Source organism: Drosophila gunungcola, chromosome 3R (assembly GCF_025200985.1).
Source record: "Drosophila gunungcola strain Sukarami chromosome 3R, Dgunungcola_SK_2, whole genome shotgun sequence".
Taxonomy (NCBI): Eukaryota; Metazoa; Arthropoda; class Insecta; order Diptera; family Drosophilidae; genus Drosophila; species Drosophila gunungcola.
Window position 1 is genome coordinate 19,939,245 of NC_069139.1, and position 22,653 is coordinate 19,961,897.

Sequence of the window (22,653 nt, forward strand, 5' to 3'; positions counted from 1 at the left end):
TTAAAGTGCGAGAGGAAGCGAGATAAGACACACGACGACCATATAGCCTCCGAGTATTTATATATTTTTACAAACAAATGGCGGCTTATCAATCTTGGCTCATTTGTCGCCTGGTGTGAATGATTGCCACTCGACGGTTCAAGGTTCAGAGCCATAAAAGAGCGCCAGTGAATGCTAGGAAAAGGAATCGGTTTCACTCTTTATTCATCCCCACTGACCTGGCCATAAATGCCTACTCACCATTTGAATTGTTCGTTCAACGCTGCGTATGATTGACGTGCGCGCAACCAAGGAGAAATTAATGAAAAACTAGACACAACAATAACAGCAACTTGCCGTAATATGAAATTCACCTTAAAGCATGGAAAAACGCACGGAATTCGTAATGAAACAGCAGAAAAAAAAAATACAAAATAAATGTGTTTTATGTACGAGTCTATGCCTTGATTGCGTACCTCGAAAATGTTTACAGCATTTGCTATTTTTGTTCAAAACAACAACGGCATAATGCTTACACGGCGTATGCGCAATCTGAGCTGCTTTTTCCTCACTGTTTTTGTTGTTGTTTTGTATGTTGTTGTTGCGGTTGCTGTATTTGAAAACGCATCGTGTCGTATGGCAATCAACGCGCACAGCTGGAAACTTCTAAGTTTGTTTACACAACAACAGCAGCAACACCAGCGGCATCTTGAAATGGGCAAAAACTTACAACAACCAAAAAAAATAAATTATTTTCATTTTTTCGACTGCTTTTTTTGGGCAAGTCCAGCGCCTGTTTAAGCTTTTTTTTTTGCTTCTGCCGCTGGTGTTGTATTCGTAGTTGTTAACATTAACGAGTTGCCAGACAGGGAACACAAAAAAAAAAATAAAACTTCCAAAGCCATATAATGAAAGGCGGCAAGGAGATTTTTAAGTAATCCAAGTAAAACAAGAGGCCTATTAAATTTGTAATTTAACTGATACTTTATCGCGGTTTACATAACTTGATGGCTTATGAGGACTAGGAGAACGCCTACCGGAAAACCCTGTTTCAATCACATTTACAGATGGTGTTTAAAGGCATATAAAAATATTTTCTGTTGGCGCAATATTTTTAATACAATGTTATTAAAAACATAAGTCGTGAAGCTGTCTTAACCTTCTAAAAACTAAAAGCATTTGTAATTATTACTCACAACATAGAAAAAACATAAAAAAGCGCTCCCCTCAGAGTTATATTATCAGCAGCTGAAAGCCAGTTCATTCGGGTCAGCTTTGGCTGATAGGTTTCTTTTTATGTCCAGCTTATCAGGAGCGTAAGTGTTTCTTTCCATTAGTTACCACTAGTGCATTTAAATTCTCAGAAGCTTTACTTGTTTACCGGAAAAATGACTGATAGCCCATTTCGGAGTTATGTTGCTTATAAACAACGCAGAATGCATTTTATTTGGAATTACCCATGGTATTGCCGTTACTCAGTTGGAATTTCCTATTTTTAAACTTAGCTCACTTGTTCTTAACTCTGCAGAAAAAAACTAGAACTTTTAATTTAATTCCTTTAACATTTCCCATTGCAAATTTCCTCTTCTTAGGATATATATCTTATATCTGTTTAAACATTTATGAAAATATTTATTTTCCGTGTGCACTATCTTATCGCAAAAGTTTTCCAATACTTTCATTCATACGCAGAATTCCGTAGGGCTTCTATGGAAAGTTTGCTTATCTGAAGAGTGTGGGCAATCGTATTCCTGATAGCGATTCGCTTTCAGCTGCCTTGAAATCCGACATCCGAAATCCTACACGGCATTCCATTCACCCACATTTGCGGATAATATTTATGCACTCGCCGAATGTAATTCAATACCTTGCGTTGAGTTCATGAGTAATGCAATGCAGCCACCTTGACTTAATTTGCCGCGTCTCATTTTACTTTGAAAGTTGCAACGAAAACAGAATTCACACGGCGGTAGAAGAAGAGGAACCAGCTTTTAGCGGCGCTTGGCTTTTTCCATTCAATGTCAAGCCGAATGGTGAACTCTGGGCCAATGAGAACCCCAATCACAGGCTATCCCACCATAAATCACTAATGACACCAACTTTATCTGTCTGTTTAAACAGCCATAAATTCTACAAAAAAAAAAAGAAAAAAACAAAACATATGAAAGGTTCTAACACCTCTCTCACTGCATTCATAATTTATGCGATCTCCAGACAGACGCTCTTTGATATCAAATTATTTTCGCCGCCACATGAGTTATGGCGCTTTGCATCCGCCAGCTAAATTGCCCCAAAAAGGGGCTATAATCCCAGTCCAATTTATATATATTATTTCGTTATGTTTTCGGCACTGAAGTAACCCAACTTCCTGCTTCAACTTTAATTAAAGTGGCGGCTTACGTAAAATGTATACCGTAGTTTGCATAAAAATTATTATAATTACGCTCATAAATAATGAGAGACAAAAGTCTATTGCTCGGTGGCACCTAAATCACAAAGATTAGCTCACCGCTGGCGCATTAACATCTCAAAACGCGATTCAGCTAACCGAATTGGTCTGGGATTGGATTTTATGCGATCGAATGGATTTTCGGTGATAATCGAAAGCAAATTGAATTAATAATAAGCGGGTTCGTTGCTGTCAGCATAACTTTGAGTTATTGTATTGGGAAAAATCGTCATAATTTCCACTAATGTGCCACGCGAGTGACCTCTCTCACTCGCAGTTTCTATCAAAAAGAAATTCGTTTCTTGTCTTTTTTTCTCATCTGCTTTCGTATGCCAAACGCGCTTGTCAAATAAAATTCGGGGTTTATGAGACAGTTTAGCGATTAAAAAACCGAGGGAAAAAGTCCATTGAAAACTGCCTTTCGATGTCAACGAAAGAGATTAGAAACTGTCGCTGGGAAACATTAAAAGGGGCAAATCGAAAATTATATTTCAATGTAAATTAAGCGCGTCCGAAATTACTAAATATAAGTTATTTAAGTGTTTTAAGTAGTGAAAGTGTGGCATTCGGAGTGGGTGCGAACTGAGGCTTAAAATGCGGTGGGGATTACATAAGTTTGGCTGCTTCTTGCGCATAATTAGGGTCTGAAAAGGGGCGGATGTGGGCGTGTCGGAGTATCATTTATCAGTTAAGCGTAGTTTAGAAACAATGACAAACTGCTTTTGTTATTTGCTACGCAATGTTATGCATTCTTATGGAAACAAAAGAGCGAAACCCCAAAGCGAGCGATCTATTAAATTGAATACTTATGCAGGTATCTAAATTTAAGGGTGAGTTGTCAGCACTTAATGTTTCCCTTGGATAAAAATAAAAATAAATTGAAATAGAAGCAATTAAAATGTGGACCCCACTTCAAGCAGCAACCAGCATACGGTTGCCGTTTGGTTGCCGAAATTACCACCATGGTCGCCGCTCGTTCGACAATTCCTTTACAGCTGTGAGTACCCAAACATTCATTTCGTGTGCTCAGCAACCACAAAAACTCATTGCAAACAAAATGATCGACGATAATGCTAAAACAATGGCAGCAGCAGCAGCAGCAGCAGCAGCAGCAGCCGCAGCAGCAGGAGTAACATTGTCTGGCTTAAAGACAATGTTTGGCGAGTCCCGCATTTAGCGACAATTAAGAAATCAAACGTGGCCTGTGCTAGGCAATTGTAATGAAAACCGCTCACCAGGAGCAACAAAAAGACAGCAACAGCAATAGCAGCAGCAGCAGCAACATCAACATCTACAGCAGCAACATCAGCATCTACAGCAACTGCCACAGTAGCAATCCCTGATGACAGGCCACGAGTCAGACTTTCCACTCTAATGCAAATGTGCAATTAAATTGTTGACGTTGCCTGCCGTTTGTTCCCAATCAAAATTGTGCGATCGTAGGACAGGGACTTTGAAAGAGATCAAGTGAGCGTAACGACAAAAGCACTGGCAATAAATTGTAATTAACCTTTTTTTTGAGCATGGGCAAATAAATTGTGGGCGGTCCCACAAAAAAAAAAAACTACACAAAAACTGGCATTAAAATAACCATAAAAATGGAAAATTCCCTAAATAAAAAAGCGAAGATAACCCAAGAGCAAATCGAATTGGCCGAACATCAAATTAAAGCGCAAACAATTGGCCTCACTTATTTGCCAAATTAATTGCTCGTCTGTGGTTTATTTTATGAGCATAATTAAATGAATTTTAATGGGGCCCACAACGTTCTTGGCATAGCCAAACGAACCCAACTCTGACATAGAGTACTAAACATAAAGCAGCATGAAGCCACATATGGTTACAGTTCAGTAATTTTCATTTCATTTTCAAGTGAAAAAATCTATGGGCTGGAGAGATGTGTATCTGTGGCTCTGACTGTATCTGTATCTATATGGCACACACTCGCACACACACAGGGATCTCGAATCGGAACGGGTGTGTCATTATTTCAACTGAATTTCATGCCACATGCAATGCACATACAGAAAGAAATATTTGGTATATTTAAATGATGTGTTTGATTGTTATAAAAATATATTCTCTAATCATAAATGTTTGTTTTAAACTTAAATTGGATATATATTACCCTTACCCATTTAATACTTCATTATTTTGATACCTCTCTTCGGGTACTCACAATGTTGTTGTTTTTTTGCTGTGCACAGATTGCTGTCTTTTAGCAACCCAATGATCCTACGATCTAGCGATCCAACGACCAACGTGGGCAGGCCGAAACATTTTGACAGAACAGTTAGTCAGTTAGTTTGGCCTTTTGAAGACAAGGTGTTGCAGAAATCAATAGAACACTTATTCGGCCACACTTGGCAAGCAATTTATTGTATCGATCCGGACTAAGACCGTTGCATAAATTAGCAGTCTGTGGGCCAGCTGCCCGGCTCTATTTTTGTATCGGCGATGTAGTGAATGTATCTATGCAAAAATCGCTGGCAACTAAAAGTCTACAAAGTAACTAAAAGCTGCTAAGCTTGTGCGCAATTAGAATACCCCAAAGCCGGTTGTTGTTTTTGCTGCTGCTGTTGCTGTTGGTGTTGCTGTTGCTGCTGCGATGTTGCTACATGGCTACACATGTTGCTGTGTTGCTGGCGGAATAGTTGTTTGTCCGTTTGTTTGTTTGTTTGTTCGTTTGCCAGGCATCTAACTAGCTATCTATATTTGAGCAGATTGCGCTGCTAACCCCATTGCAATCTCGGTTCTCTCAGACAAACCGACTGGGCCAAGTGACTAACTTTGCTGCTGGTTTGGCCGGAATGTGTGCGAGTGTATAGATTGTTAACATGCGGACAAGTGTAATTTAGTTGTTAAGAGAGGGAAAGAGAAGAAAGAGAGAGAGAGAGAGAGAGTTCTTAGTGCATTGACAACGCGCTGACTTGTACAAATTGAAATTTAAAACGCTCCTTTTTGGCCAAATGCCAAACTGGTTGGCCAAAGCGGCTCGACCGCCTGCCACATTTATTTAAATTGCAATTAGAGTGCCAGACGCGACTTATAATTAGCTTGTTGGCGGCTTAATTAGCTGGCACACACACGATCCACAAAGACGACGACGACACTTCTTGGCCACAATAGAAGAGAGTCAGCTTTATCAGCTGCGAGTGATTCTGTGGGGCTGTGTGGCTGAGTGGCTGTGAGTCTGTAAGTTTGTGTTTATAAAGCTGAAAGTCGTTAACCTTCGTTGTAACACATTCATCATCATCACTCACCTCGCCAGCAGCAGCAGCAGCAGCAGCAGCAACACGCACTAACCGCAGCAACTGCAACTCACACACGGCTGTAAAAAGAAGTCGTCTTAATCTTAAACGACGTCTCCATCCATCTCCAAAAGGCAGCCACATATAACATCAGCTGCTCTTGGCCAAGTCTTGGGCTTTTTACTTTTTGTTTGCCAGTTTGCCAGTTGCTGTTGCTGTTTGCTGTTTCTGTTGCTGTTGCCTCTTGCCGTTGCATTTGAAAACAAGCCAGGAAGTTGACTGAACGAATGACGAATTGACGAGCGAGCGCACTGAGCTCCATTGAACTGAGCCCCTCTTAAGTAACTCAGATGCCAGAGCAGCGACTCCAACGCATCTGTCCCACAAATAAGCAAACACTGGCGAGCCACACCAACACACAAAGGAACAAGAACAGGCCAAACAACTTGGTCGACGGATCACGAGGAAAGCTCTGGTGGAAAGCGCAGCAGTCGAAAGTGTCACGTCTAGAACTAAATATGGGGAAAATTGGGAACACTGCAAACACGGAGAGACATTCTCCGTTGCGTAGAGAAGTGCAATCATTCGTCTTGACACTTTCTCGGCGGCAGCAGAAGAATGCAAACAGTGAAAAGGTTTGGCTGGCGGATGTTTGCCGAGACCCCGAAAACAAGCAAGGCTAACAGTAAACTGCTAGCCAACAAAACTAAAAAAAAAAAAGAAAAAGGACAGTAGATGGAGCGAGCTTCTCGAGTGAAATAATTAAAATTCCATGCTCATAACTTCCGCAATTAAGGCGGCAGGCTAGAGGCCCAAGGAGTCCTACTCCAGGACAGCCAACTGAAGTAGTCGAGAAGCAACATCAGCAGCTAATTTCCACGCACAGTTGACGCGATCCCAGGCCAACATGGCAACATGAGAGTTGTGAGTTGCACTTCACAGTGCCAGGGCCCAGAACTCTAGGACACTGAGCAAAAATGTCAATGACATAAATAGAAAATATGAAAAATTCTTAGTTAATGATCATTAACATCGTGCTTTAAAAGCTTTATAAGCATGTTTATTTTGTAATGAGAGCAGCATATTTAAATTATGTTTGTTACTCTAAAGCTTGTAACGAACATAAAAACGATTCAATGTAGTTTTTAATTAGCTTTTTTGATATTGTCAATTCAAGAACAAGAACATTTCCTTCTTTCATATTTCTCTTATTAATAATTGGTAAAACCTCTCATCCAAAAGACTAGTGACATAAGTCTGAATTTGACCATAGAATCTGCTGCATTCTGTGTGGTATTTTTTTCAGTGCCAGATTGGCTGACTGGCAGACGTTGGCAACGCTCAGCGGACCAAGCTGACTGTCTGCCACAGCGGAGAGTACGAGTATCTTTGAGATACAACGCATGCCACACGGAACACGCCTGCACTAATGAAGTAATTCATTGAACCGTGCTACGCCGGCGTGGCTGCCATTGCCATTAGTTTAGTGTTGGCTGCACTCGCTCCCTTCTTGTTTATGCCAGGCACCTTAATGCCGCTGAGCCCTAAGTTGTTTGTTTGCCACAAAAGAGGCTGACAAAGCCGGCTGCCGTGTTTTTGGCAAACATCTGCGACTGTCCGCACTTCCTGGATAGCACATTAGATCACTCAGCTGACAGGCGGGCCAAATGGCCGCTTGACCTCGCCTCTAAAAACGAAAACATCGGACCATCGGCCACTCCTGGTTATATAGAGGTAGAGGGGTATTATCAGCGGTCCGGCCAAGCCCATTGAGAAAAATGTCTTTGATAATTAAGCGGGTCGTCGCCGCCGATCGGTGACCATCCCCTCGGTTCCCCTCGTTCCCTGCCGTTCCCCTCGATCCACTCGAAAACCCAACGCCACACCACTCACATTCTAACGATTGCACTTTTACCGAAAAGCGCAAGAACTTTATCTGGCATGCCGCTGGACGTGGCCGCCAGTCCGGCAAATAAAGTAGCAGCGACTCAAAAAGGAGTGGAGTGGCTTCACTGAGAGAAAATAGTGATTAAATTAAGGTAGGGTTGAAAATGTGTTTCGAAGAAGATAAATCTCTAAAGCTATAAAATGCAGGAAAGCTGTGATGAGTCAAAGTTAAGGGACAGTTGAGTAAGTTTATAACTAAACTAATAAACAGGCAATGATGAAAAAGTGGCAAAAATTTGTATACCAATACGTTGAAATTCCAAAAATTAAAATTCAAAAGCTAAAAAGTTATATGGCACTTGAGAAATAAATATATACAAATGGAATGCAGAAACAAAAAGTTTATAATTATGAGGAATTCAAAAATATAACCAGAAAAATAATTTAAATAAAAGTCAAGAAACTAAACCGTTTAAATTTTTTTTACATTAAAAAGAGATTGATATGTGAATTTATTATTATGATGGTTATATTGTTTCGCAAAGTGTAAGATTGGAGAATGGCTTAGAGTGGCCGGTCGCATCATCTTAATAGAAATATGCGTATGTGCGTGTGTGTGATACGGTGCTGCTGTGTTGTGCATATCAAAATCCATTAGTGGCTTTTGTAGAAATAATCAACAACGACAAAAAAAAGGAAAATAAATGTGAAAATAAAAACTGCAAGCGGCAGACGATGCAAAAGTCTCTTTCTCTCCATTCTCCTCTCCCTTTCTAACTCTTTCACTGCGGTTTTAGTGGTATATCCATATCCATATGGCCATATCTGTGGCCCGACTAAGTGAACATTTGTAATGGTCAGTCAGGCGGCCAGTGGCTCGTCTATCAGCAAACGCGTTTGTTCGACTGTCCGCACAGCGGACTCGCGGATACAGATACACTGTATCTATGTATAGGAACATAGGCCACAGAACGACAACAAGCCGTAGTGAGTACTGAAATTGGCTGGCATCTAATCACTTGTTTTCGTTGTTCAATTCAAACAGAGCGTGTCGCGGGCATTTTGTAAAAAATAAAAATAATTACAGAACTGCGGTTTGTGCTCTGGCGGACGCTCTTCATTATCAACATCAGCATGCCGAGCCATCCAGTGGTCGATGGTCGATGATCGGTGGTCAGTGGTCAGTGCCTCCGCCTTCATACACATAGTTGTAAATAATTGCATTTAATTATAAATTCTATAATGAGCGGCGGGGCACTTTTTTTTAAGCTTCGGCCATTGGCGATTAAATATATCAGCGTCAAGTGGTGATTGACTTGTCGGCATGCAAATAGGCTCACATATTTGCATTTACTTGGCGGGGCTGTAAATCATAACTAGATAATTTATGGCCCATCCAGGCACCAGTGTAAGCAACAACAGCGGAGGCAGTGACATCATTTGCGGGCATATAAAGCATTCCTTTCATACCTTTCGATCACACTGAATCCCGCTCCATCCACACAGAAACCCAAAATTTCATTCATAAAACTTTGGAAAGTCGTTAAAATCAAGTCCATGTCTCCTTGGATATTTATGCCCGCTTATGTTGGCCCACAGATTTATGCCCGTTTCGACCTTAACCAATTCATTGGGGTATTTATAAATGGCGACATTTGTAGCCTTTGCAACTCAATCGCAATATAAACTTTTTACGATCCGATGAAAAATAACAGCGAGCGCATGAAAAACGTGAAAATTAAATCGATTTTGACAACCAAAATGGAGAAATGCTGATTGCTGCGGATTTTTTATTTTATTGCCCGGGATCAGCACTGCTTAGGCGATCTATATCTATAACTAATTTTTGTTTTTTTCCGATAGACGGAATTATAAATCTCTCGTGGCGTCAAAAAAAAAAGAAAGAAAAACAGCAGCTAATTCGTTGGCAATTTTTGGCAATTGTTCAAGGCTGACGCACAAGTCAACCGGTGGTCAGGGTATAGGATAAATTACGAACAAATTTTCAAAATCAAGCAAAGACTACACAACAAAGAATTAAATTTTATCATTTTATTTTTTTTACGTTCCAAAATTGAACCTTACTATGGCCTTAATTTAGGCTTTATACATTTTTAATAAGTAAAATCATAGTTTTTTAAACACAATACTTTGTATACTTTTTCTCTCTGTATAATGACTAATGCAATGTCTTGTCACATTTGTGTATAATTAGATCCTCTTTTCCTTTCTGCTGACCCACTAATCAAGAAGAAAGTTCTACCCGACATAGTAAATGCCACTAATTTAAAGCAACCAAGTCGGTGTTTGGATTTGGAACTCCGCCATATGTTTCTCTATTTGTTTGCGTTTCTGTGTTTATTTATTTGTATTTGCTTATCAGCGGCACGGCGGCGTCTCTAATTAATTTTTTCTTCTCTGGAAATCGGTGGTCGTTCTTGTTGGTGTTGTTTTGATACTTTTTCGATGGCCAACAGAGATCCGGTCCGATTTTAGCTGCCCACCTACTCGTATATAGCCGGCAAACTAATTAAGTCACAAATACATAACGCCAGCCTTTATCAGACGAGATAAAAATTACGAAAAAAAATATACAAAAATACGAAGGAAAATAAGAAAATGAGAAACAAAATCAAATGGAACTAGCCCGGCGCTATCTGAGTGGCTTTTTAAAAAGAGATTATCAAGCAGCAGGCCCAACAACAACTGTTTTTTTTATTATCAGCAGCTAATGAACGCCTGTGATAAGAGAAAGAGACAGAGACAGAGAAAAGCTACGCACGTGTGAAACAAAATATTTAAAAGCAACATTTCCGATCGGCCATCGAACGACCATCAATCACCGAACTCGAGTGTCCCGCAATAATATTTATAATAACTTTAAAACGATTTTTTCGCGCGCAACCGAATGCCTTTCAACGTTTTCAATTTCATTTGGGGGCCTTTAATTGCCGAAATCAATTCAAAAGCCAGTTGAACGCGTTAAAAGCAACTACACAGAGGCAGCAAATAAACAAAATAAAAAGAGCCAACCAAAAATTTCAATAATTATTAACAAGACGACGGCGAGTTCATTAGCGCCGCAGGCAAACGAACGAACTGGTACATTTGTGTGTACATATGTATATATACACACAGTTTTTAATGAAAACACAAATAAATGTTGGGTAATTAAGACTTGTCTTTCATACTTTGTAGTGGCCAGTTCTGGGTGTTCGGAATAAAAGCTTTAAATCTACGTAATGTACGCTTGCACAGGGAAAAATATAAAATTTTGGTAATTAAAATGGCGTATTCCGTATATTTCCAATTTCAATTAATGTTTATTGCACTATTATTCTATTTCCCAAACTATTTATTACTCTTCCTTACAATTTCTCGTAACTTTCAAATTTTTTGAGAAAAAATTAAAATTGTAATAATTATTTGGTTAATTTTATGGGAGGATATCCAGCTGATAATGTTTTTTTCTCCGTGCAGCGGTAGCAAAAGGCGTTTCGAAACTTGTTCAACAACTTGTTTTGGTCTTTACATATCGACTAGAATCGCGAGTCAGCACCATATACACTACCATATGCGATAATGCTGCGAGCACATGATATAATATAATTGGAATGCGCCGCACACAGACGGCAGCGGTGGAAAACTATCTGCTGGGTTTCCACACATTATCAGACTTGGCTTGGCTTGGCTTGGCTTGGCTTACCGAGAATCATGCTCGGGCCGCAGTAAATTTCCATAAATTTACATGCCATAAATCAAATTGGAAATGTGTTTTCCCCGATGATCGCAACTCTTTTCCTTATCTCCAACGGCTGTCTGTCTGTGGCTGTCTTTCTCGGTGGAGAAGACTGCCTCCGCTGCTGGTTGTGCTGCAAACTAAACACTGTCTCTTATCAGTCGAGTTCAGTGCATTTGCTGTGCCTGTGCCTGTGCCAGTGCCTGTGCTGACAAAGTGCAGTCAACTCTTTAGGCTGCAGCTCCCCCGACTGGCAGATGACTAAGTTCCTAGAGCCCACGCAATGGCAGTTTTTACCTTATTATTTGGTTAAACAACGAAGCAGCACAGACGGCACAGAAATGGCCAATGCTGACGCCGAAAGCGATGAACTCATTCACTTATTCATTCATGCAGCCAGGCCTAGTAAAAGTGCTATTCGACAGCTAAATACCTGGTACTCAAAACAAAATCTTAGCATATGAAGCATCAAATATATTTACAATAGTTAAATTCTACAGCTGCAGAGGAGATTAATAGTTTCTAAATACCATATAGATATTTGTGTAAGAATAAATGATTTCTATAAAACAATGGCTGCTACCAAATGTGAATGTTTGGGTAGATCGAGTTAGTCACTGCTTAAAATTGAAGAAATTATCCAACTCTTAGAGATCCCAAAGTTGTTTAACTTAATGCCCCACAAAACACTAGGTATTGCAAACAGACAAAACTCGCTTTATTGACTGGACGCTAAAAAGTTCTCAACCCGGCTAATGGACTTCTCAGCTGTCTGAGAAAGGAAATACTGCAACCGCAATAAAAAACGTGCAAAAGCAAAACGTTCGCGTTCGATCGTATGACTAATTCGCACAGTTCGGTGATAAAGTTCACAAAGTAAATTTGCACACGCTCAGCTCGAAACTGCTCTGCTCTCGATACCTCGCATTTTCTGGTTTTTTTTACTGCTTTTACCCGGCAATTACGTCACCGGGGAGCGAGCGTCTTTAGCGCTGTCAGCTTGTCAAAAATATGTACAATTTTGAGTTGGACCGACTTTCTTATTGCATTCGGCAGACGGCTGATGTACGTATATATGTCTGTGAGTCAGTCCGGCGATCGCAAATGGCGCTATTTATTTTCGATAGCACTCTCAGCGAAAATGCACGTCTACGAAAATGTTTAATTCAGCTTCGTGCTTAATAAATAGGGAGAAACTTTGCCTTAAACTTACGATTCTGAAATGGGAAAGTCAACCAACCTGTAAAGAAATAAATAAACACAATTAGTAATTTAAATATGAAAAGAAATGGCATTTATACAAGAATTAGCAAATTTCACTTTCCAATATGAGATCACTTTAAGAGAATGTTAAATGAAAGTTAAGGAAGCATAAAAAAAGGCAAAGCCAATAAAAATAAGAAGCAATAATAAATGCGGCTAGAATGTTAACCTCTAAGTGATTTCGTAAAAAAGACACAAATGATAACCCCAGCACATGGCAATCGCCAATCACCATCGAAAGTTCAGCCAACTAAACCCAAGTTTACTATCAGTGATGAGATCATCCCACTGCCGCACTAAGGTCATGAAAAATTATTTTTTATTGCGGCGCCATCCCATCTCTAAGGCAAAAAAAAATGCGGGACGTGAGTCTATCAGTTTATATGCACTCAAGAATATTTGTTTATATGCATTAATCGCCTGCCTAGGACGTACATTGTACATATACAACTTATTTACGCCCGACCATTGCCAGTTTATCACGTAGTCATGATTCATACATATTCTAATCGCCAAGCTTCAGCAAATAAAAAAGGTTTTGCTATAAAAATTAACTGGAAATTAATCAATTATTGGAAGGCGAGCAATCGAGAGGGCGGCTTGAATGTAGCTGAAAGAAACAACAAACTTAATTAAAAACCAAAAATGGGGCGCAAAAGTAAACAAACCGCCCACACAGAAGGCACGACACTCGCTCACTCAGGAACTGCAGACTGCACAAATCGGGGAAAAAAAATAAAACATACAAAACAAAAAGGCAAAAGGCAAAGTCAAAAGCAAAACCAAAACAAAGTTTAAAAGCGAGTTGCACTTCAGCGTACAATGGCCATAAATATGAAATTGTATGGTAAATTAATGCTATTATAGCGTCTAAAATCCAACACACAAGAAATAGAAGAAAAATGCTTAGAAAAGACCAGCAACGACGGCTAAATAAAGAGCCATATTTGAAGACCTTGTACGTGAGCTGCCTACACAACCAGTTCGCGGATTCAGTTTATTTCAATTTTGTGTGGTGTGCCGGCCTGAGTTGGCCCAAACCGACTTGGCCCGGTCCGGCCAACTCCATCTCCAGGTCCAACTATAGCACCAGTGCACAGAACAAAAATAAAAATAAAGTGTAATATGGACCATCTAAAAACTAAACTCATCTTTATATTTAATAAGAACTTGAAAGAGTTAAGAGAAACTGTTTTTTTAAATTATATTTTAATGTATTATAATAGAAAAATCTTATGATTTCCTTACATTAAGTTTATCTGACTAGTAAAGAAAATTCCGCATTATTTCTTTCTAACCCAAATAAAGTTTTTAACTTCGAAGGTTATATTGATTAAAATAAAATGATTAATAAATGAAAAGTATAAGTTCTAAAATTCATAAACTTTTTTAACAAAACATTACACAGAAACATCTTAATATGTTTTAAATGATTACAAATTGGTAAAAAAAAGTATTTTGCACCTTTCATAACCCAAGCTGAGCCCAAAAAGAAGACTTTTTTTCTCTCTGTATACTACTGGCTGTAGCAGCGTTTCAGTTTCTTAGTTCATATGTATACACGTATATCTGCTTCATACATATGGCGGCACTTGATTTGCATAACAAATGCAGCAGCAACGGCAGCCACAGCAAAGCAAAGGCAAAATACAAAGAAGAAGGCTGGGCCGAGGTAGAAGCCGAGGCACTGAGCCGTGCCAAAAACAAAGCCAACATAAATAAATGGCTGCAAAAATATATGGACTCGCTCAAAATTCATCAAATGCGCACCCAAGAGTCAAAAGCTCGTCGCGCTCAATTACCAGAAATTTCACTCCATTAAGACACACACCTCGCGCGTCCATAAAAAGTGAATGTCTATCATTAAGACAATTTTTTCCGATGCTTTTTTTTTTTTGGGTTTTCTTGGCTGTTTTTTTTTTTTTTTGTTTTTTTGCATACGTCCGAACCAGCACTTTTCCATTTCCGCTTTTATGCCAAATTAATTGAGCCTAATTACGGCAATTGAATGCTGCGGATTAGATCATCGCTGAAAGATCACCTGCCGTGCCAGCGAGTGTGAATGAATTGGTGATTTTCGCCAAAAGCAGAAATTAATAACCGAGTTCGTTAAAAATGCTAATTTGGCTCATTTTTAATGGCGCCTCAGCGCGACGCCCTTCACATATTTCCACCTCAATTTCTAAGGTGACAAAAAAATTGACTCCGGAACCTACGCAGCAGACGTGTCAGTTTGAGACAAATTGGCAAAATTTCAAGTATGCCATAAAGGGAGTAGCCGAACAGAAATTCGTCCAATATTTCTACGTGTCCAACGGAATGGGCCCTTAAGTCATATACCTTATGGAGTGGAAATGGGAGAGCGCTAGATTAGCGGGGGCCATTAGTCAGCGGACGTCGATTGCGTAGCACGGTGGTTGTTGTTCCCCGATTTGTTTGCATTTTCACATTTATTTATCAACAAATTACGCTGTAAACAAAGGCAAACAGACCGGGCAAACGAACGGACATGGGTGTAGTACTATAGCACACACATACCACGAAGCTCTGGTCAAAAATGTTAATTATGCAGCCGGGGACTGGGAATTTACAGTACTATAGTTCATATGTAAAAGTATGCACATTGTACTGGGAAGGAGAAGTTAGTCAGTCGGCTTGTCAGTGTGGTTCGTCAATCATTTTCTGGATGGCTTACATGAAAATCGTGTTTGGTTTTTTTTAGATTTTTGTTTTGTTTTTTGGTGGTCTGTGTTAAACGTTTTCACTGCATTTTTTACAGCCAAACAAATTTTTTGACAAGCAACTGACAGAAATTGACAAGCGGCCGAGCAATGGTCCAAAATGCAGAAGGACCGAAAAGAACCCAGCTCGCGAACGATGTGATGTGATGTGAGAGATGGTTCCAGCTGTGAAAAGGTCAACATTCAGGCATCCAGACACGCTGGGTCTATCGTGCAGAGTTATTGCCTAGTTGTTTTGCCTTTTTTTGTTTCCCATCTTATTTGTTGCCTCACTTTCCAACGATGGCCGAAAGAAATGAAAAGTGTGGCCTGAGAACCCGAGAAAGGCCTTTCTTCTCGGGCGAGAAGAGACCGGAGACCTGAGACCAGAGACCAGCTAATATTGACAAATTAAAAGCAGGTTAATGTGTCTTTAATGTTTGCCTAGTTTTCACTGGTGGGGTTTGGTTTCGTAGATCCCAGAAAATCCATTGATGCAACATATGTGCGCCGGCATGTAGAAATATACACAAAGATCTGTGCGTATCTTTAAGAACCGACATAAAACACATTCAGAGATACAGATACAGATGCAGACGCACACACGTGTGTGTAAAAACTGGCAGCCAAAGGCAAGGCAATTCAAAAGTCATTGAGGCGCAAAAGTCAAGCATAAATATTTCAAATAATGTTTGCTGGCCCCGCTGGCATTGGGTCTTGGGTCTTGGATCTTGGATCTTGGATCTTTGTAAACCCAACTGAAACTGTTCGACCCCTCTTTCCCCCGCTTTGCTACCCCTATCCACGAGTGTATGTGTGTGGCATAATTTGGTGAGAGTTCGAGTTCAACAGCTGAACAAAAACAGCACCAAGCACATTAACTTTTAAATAAGAACAACACTATAGAACTTGAAACTGTACACAGAAAAAATCAAGGTATTTCCAAAATGATTTTAAAATAGAATATATTCAGAGGTGTTTGTTATTATTTGTTATTATTATATCGCTTAATTAAATCAAAATAGTAAATACATTTTTTCCTTCAAAACATAATCTTATAAGAATTATTTGATATGTTTTATTACAACACATGAATAGGCTTGCTTGAATATGCCTTGTTTTCTAATTAGACATCGAATAATGAAGAGAATGTTTTATATATAAGTTACACTCTTAAGAGGAACAAATATTAAAATTAAATATAAATTTACATTAAAGATATAACATCTGTTTCGGATTATAGATAACTAAGAACAAGACGTGATGGGATGGATTTCATATTAATGCCTCGTTGTTTTACAAATTGTATAAAACGTTAATAACTTGGAGACAAACTGATATTAAACTCCACTCCTATAATATCAGATCAAATATCACATTTTGTTTCCGTGTAGATATCGGAAAATGGAGAGCGAGAATGGAGCATAGAGATCGGAGCACAGAGAACCGGAGAATTGGAGAACCGGAGGGAACTCACAGCACGTTGAGATGAATGATTCTAGGGGGTGAGCGAGAGAGGCGGGCGTTTCTGTAATAGACGATGTGATGTCTACGCTGATGACCTCAGTTAAAAATAAATAATGCCTTACACTGTTTGGAATTAGTGGCTGTTTTTGGGCTCCAGACTGTAGACGGAACTCCGAGATTCTAGTCGTAAGTTCAGGGTGGCGCTCAGTGATCGTAAAGATGCTCGTGAGCTTGGCGCCCAAACAAATCATTTTGTCAACTCAGCTTGTACCCGGCAGCTGGAGCAGCAGACATGCATATTTGTGTAAATTCTTGTACGACATTTATCACACAAGAAATTGATGAACCTGCCCCGCCTGATAAATGTTTGTGAGCAGCGAAACAGAGGGAAAGCGATTGAGTTAGATCGGAGAAAACCGGGGGAACAGATTAACTTCTAAGCTGCTGGATTGGGTGTAACATTGTTTTAGTTAATTAAAATTCAGTGGAAATATCAGGATGAGATTACCTTCAAAGCTCATAGAAGGCTGCTGTAGTTAAGTTTTTGAATACTAAGTCAGATGGAATCTATTATCTGGGTGGATTTAAAATATTTAAAGAATTGAAGATTAAAAGTAATTAAAATATGTAATTTCAAATCGATACAATTTTTATTCAGCAGGAAAATGTGTGGATTTTGGGTTTATTTAAAATATTCCGATTCTTTAATTTAATTCACATAATTCACATAAATTGGTATTTAGAAAAAATAAGTATTGTAATCAAAACTTTCATAGATTCCTAAATTTGATCAATTTAATGTAACTTGCTCAACTTACTTAATGTATAGTATAGTTTTTTTGTGGGTCTTTCCCAGCCAGAAGAATAATGCCAGGCCGACCGAAATATTGTTTCAGTTTTATTTACCTGAAATTTGCTATTTTATCAACCACCCAGCACAAGTGTTTCGTTTCGAACTTATTTACATACTTATCGGTACATATGTGGAGTATAAACAACAAAGGCAGAAACGACGAAAACGAAACGAGTTTATATATGTATTTATAAGGTGGCTATGCTGTAAAATAATAAAGGGCGGACCATATCAAGAGTTGCTGCTTTGGCAGACAAAACGGGTCCCCTGTGTCTCGGGGGTTAAAAACGATCGACACCGATGACGCACCATAGAACCGGAAACTCTGTTGTTTAGCTGAGTTCTTAATAAATATGCAAATCGATTTGTTTGTGCACTTTTTGGTAATTATTCCCGTGAAACGAAAGGCAACTGACGAGGGCAAAGTCACCACCCAACAAGAGTGTAAACAAACTACACAGCGAATATGATTTATGAATTGAAGAAAGCGCTGACAGTCCAAACAACAGCGGAAATGCTTCAGAACCGATACCGATCCGGAGTGAGACCGAGAAACGATCCGAGATAGCTCGAGGAACGTCGCGTAGATAATGCCAGCGACTAACTAACTGTAAACATATATTATATAGGTTATCACTATCATTTTCAGCTCGCAGCTGACAAGATAAAGTTGTACCACAAAAAAGGAGAGACTAGACTAGAAACCGAAAACCCAGCAACGCAGGTAAGTCTTGGGGAGTGAAAGTAAGTGGCGAACCCAGAGACAATCACAAGATGTATCTAAACTCTGACGTTTTGTTCTAGGAAGCCCGAAGCCACTCATAAACACCGAGTGAGATCTGCAGATCTTTATGGACTTGCAGATAAGCTGCTTTGTTTACCCACCCCCCGAAGATAAGCGGCATGGGGTCTCGAAGCTCTATTTACCTTTTTAGATGCGTTTGCAGCTGCTGCTCGAGAAGAGAGTATCTGTAACTTTTTCCTTCTTCGGTTTTTGGTTTTTTGGTTTCACAACACCATCGAAAATTCCGTAAACACCAATTAGAATTTCGCTTTGTATATTTCTTCACACAACTTTTCTTTTCGTATAGAGGAGATATATAATTTCTCTTTTCGTTGTTTCGTTTATTTTTTTTATATTTTTGTAATCACTTGTATTTATTTCTCGTTTTCAACAACAACATTTCGTCATGTTTTTTTTTTTCTATGGGGCGTACGAAAAATGTAGTAAACGTAATCGAAAACAAAAGCACACGCGTTCCGCAGTTCTCTCTCCAAAGAGTGATAGAGACGGGCGGTGGGGAGGTAGAAAGAGAAGGAATGAGCGAGATAGATAGGGGGAAACAGAAACACACGCACACTATATAAAATCGGTACCGAACCGCAAAGAAAACCGATTTTTATGCACTATTTAGCTTTATATTTTTCCCTGAATGTAGTTTTTATTTTTATTATTTCTTTGCTTTCATAAAAGAGGCATAAAAGTGTTGTTTTTTAGGGAAAAAGCTGTGTAGAAACCGTGCGAAATTGAAGCTTGACAATCGATGCGTTTGTTTTGTTTGCCACTGCAATTTCCGTGCTGGCTTGTTTTATTTTTTCTTATTTGTTCTCCAAAAACAAACGATTTCTTTATTGTTAAATGGAGAGTGTGGTTTTAAATCGCGATCGTGTGAGTGTGCCTCTGTTTTTCGCTTTGGTTAGTTTTCTGACTCGAACGATTCGTTCACACCCGCGGTCATTCATAAAATATATCCAAAATATACGCTCGTCACGCACTCACAGTTTTGTCACTCGTTTCAAAGATGAGCTAAGTAAGTAAATTTTTCAAATCCATATATATTTGTAATTTTTTACACACGAATATATGGTAGTATTTTTAACGGCAAAACTGAGCCGTTAATCGAAAACAATCCGCGAGCAAAACCGCACAGCAACCGCTTTCGGACAAGATTTGGAACTAAACCGCCTTCGCGCGAGCAAACCACTTTTGTTGTATTTCGAAAACCCAGTGGCTGTTGTTAGAATGGGCAGCCATTACATTAAGCGGTTAACAGAGAGTTTTGTATGGCAATTTGTATGGAGTTAACATGCGCGAGAACCACGATATTCGGTTAACAGTACGAGTTAACATGCAAGAACCACAATAACCGGGTAAAACGAGAGCCAAGAGAGCAGTATGTTTTATTCAAACAGCGCTAACAGATCGCTAACAGACCGCTAACAGCGATCGCAAACGAACTCAAACATGTTGCCGTTCGACAGGAAATCCCCCAGAATTTTTCATTGAAAGTAAAAACGGTTGGGAAAACTCTACCTCAACCTCGTGTGCATGTGTGTGTAAATTAAACACACCCATCTAAATGTGTTTGTAAATTTACACTAACAAGCGGCGATTAAACCGCATGTCAGAGTCTTTTCCTATGGCTTATTTTGTGTGTTTGGGTTTCGGATTTTATGACCCCGGGTCTCATCTTTGTGCAGCCTCTTTCAGCGTTTATCGACTCGAATCTCCCTTAGTTCTTATCAGTGGGCATTGTCTTATCTGCAGATTTATGGCCCAACAAGCATTTAATAGCCGCCAGTTCCCCCTATTCCTGGAAGGCGACTTAACACTTTCGTTGTCTCAATTTGATTAGCGCCTGCATTGGCTTAACACTTTTCCATCCATAAAGTTTGTGGACCAAAGCGAAAGGAAGAGAAACCGTTCATTTTATAAACCTGCCTAATAAAAGGCTGAATCGAATTGGAATCATTTAACACCAGCAATTTAATTTGACTGTTCAAATTATACACAGAGTGTTTTAAAGCGATTTAAAGCAACTCACTTAAAACACATGACTATACCTACAAGTAAATTCTAAGCTTTGCCTTTTCTGAAATTGATAATTATGTAGATAAGCCTCAGATATGAATCGCTCTGGCCCTATAATTAGTTCGACGCGCAAATCGATTTGGTCTAATGACTAAGTTTCGTAAATCATGCAATTAATAATATAATAAACCATGGTTTGAAATAACTACCATACTTCTCTTTCCCCTAATACTACCAATTAAAAGCTATAAACACATATGTTTTTTTTAATTGCCAGTTAACATGTTGCGGCTTAATGCTAAAGAAAACCATAATGAATTTTTGAGTAAAGAACGAAACATTGAAAATTGTAAATCATTCCTAAAAAGAGAATGAATCCAATTTTAGACATTTATGACCAAGAGCAAAACATTTAAAATTGTAAATCATCCTCAGAAAGGAGAATGAACTGTTGTCCTAAGCAAATTGTTGAATGAAGCAAAACAGCTAACAACTATTCGTCAGGATTAGCCGTGTCAACTCTTTCCTGTTCTTGTGCCATCTCCTTCTTTTTCCCACTCTATTGGCTTTCCTCGTTCGTTTTCTTGCCCCGTTCCCTTCGCATTTCATAACGTTTTGAGGTGTGTTCGCCGGCAAACTCATCCTTATCGAAGGTGCGCATCAACGTCACAGAGATATATACCCATAACCATTCCCGACCCGATCTACGTGCCCGGGTTCTCTCGCCGGCTTTGAAATCGAAACTCCCGCCAGACGACTGCCCATTGTGTTGAAACCTAAGCAAGCGTGTGAGGAGCTCCCCAATCCCCGAAATCCCAGTCCCTATCCCAATCCCAATCCCAAAAACCGTTCCGTGTGTGATGTGCTGCATGCTTGATCGATAGCGTCTGCTCGCCTTGATTTCCAGCGAAAGGTAAGCACAACAAAAGCGAAAATATCGGGAAACAAAAAGATGCCACGCAGATATTTTCGGGCATATTTTGAATAGTTTTCAATGCCAATGGCAGCCGGAGAAACTTGGCTTAGAGAGTACACTGGGAAAAATGTTTCTGCTTTTAGTTTGTTCCTTTTCATATTTTCAATTTTTAATTTTCAGACTGTTATGTTTAAAAAATCGTACCTTATTAGGAAAAGAATGGGTGATGAAGCACAACCTTAATACCAAAATATTTATTTAAGGACCTGCATATGCAGTTAAATGATTCTTAAGATCTTGTTAATATTCTGATTATTTAAACTATTATAAATTCTATTGAATGAGCAACTTTGCTGTTACATTTTCTCTTTGTACATGTGTATGCTTTTCACTTTGGCATAAATAATGCCGAATGAAATTCGATAAACAGAGCTATATATTTGCACACAGCGGGAAGCTGGCCAATAAAGTTGTATGGGATTTTCCATAATACGCCGAGCCGAGTTAAAACCAAACCAAAACCAAAACCGAAGCGAGTGAAAAGTGCCATAAAAAAGGCAATGCTCGCTTCGCTTTTGCACTCACTCAGCGACATCATTCTGTTAATGGTCGCACTGTCTCCAAACGTTGCGATATGCAGATTTTATGGTTGGGGGTAGAGGGTTGGGGATTGGGGGGTTGGGGGAATGCCCCCGATTTGCCGCACCCCCCCTAAATGCATTTGCGCCATTTGTTGGCCTTGCCGTTTGGCTGATAAGTCAAGTTTTTATGGACGCGCGCGCATTTAACTTGATTATAAACGACGGCAGGCGGCCGGGCCATATAAAATCGCTTTTCATTATGGCCGAGGCATGTGAAATTAATAAGCCAGCCAGACGAGGACCAGCCGGACGGGCCCGATATTTCGGACAAAATCTCAGCGCTTGCTGCCGCCAAGTTCGTTGCCTAAGTCTTTTGTTTTGCCTCGCATTTTTTGTATACATTTTCGCCAACCCAAAACTCCCGCTGCGCATGTTTGTAGTCAAACAAACGGCAAAGACGCCTTAAATGTTCATTAATTCAAATTGATTCTAATCGCGACGCCTTCATTAATCTAAGCGCCACCCCACGCACTGCATTTTCTATTGGCTGCAAATTATTTATTGATGAGCCTGGCCGCAAAATTTGCTGCCGGATTCGGTTGCAGCCACAATTGCATGATTAATGGGCGGATTCCTGGAGTGTCCGTGGCGTCCAGGGAGTCGTCCAGGCATAGGGCCCGTTGTTCTATGACAAACGATCGTATTTATGGCTCTATTCACCATCCCCAGGTAGTCA

The 22,653-nt window shown here is 39.6% G+C and overlaps 1 protein-coding gene across 2 annotated transcripts in view; it reads right to left on the reverse strand.

Moving 5' to 3' along the window:
* LOC128251701 (stAR-related lipid transfer protein 13) overlaps positions 1-19,579 on the reverse strand; it is a 99,048-nt gene extending 79,469 nt beyond the window's left edge. For both annotated transcript variants that reach the window (XM_052978806.1, XM_052978807.1), the window contains exon 1: positions 18,536-19,579. The gene's annotated coding sequence lies outside the window, so the exon portion shown is untranslated. The remainder of the gene's footprint in view (positions 1-18,535) is intronic.
* Between the last annotated feature and the right edge of the window lie 3,074 nt (positions 19,580-22,653).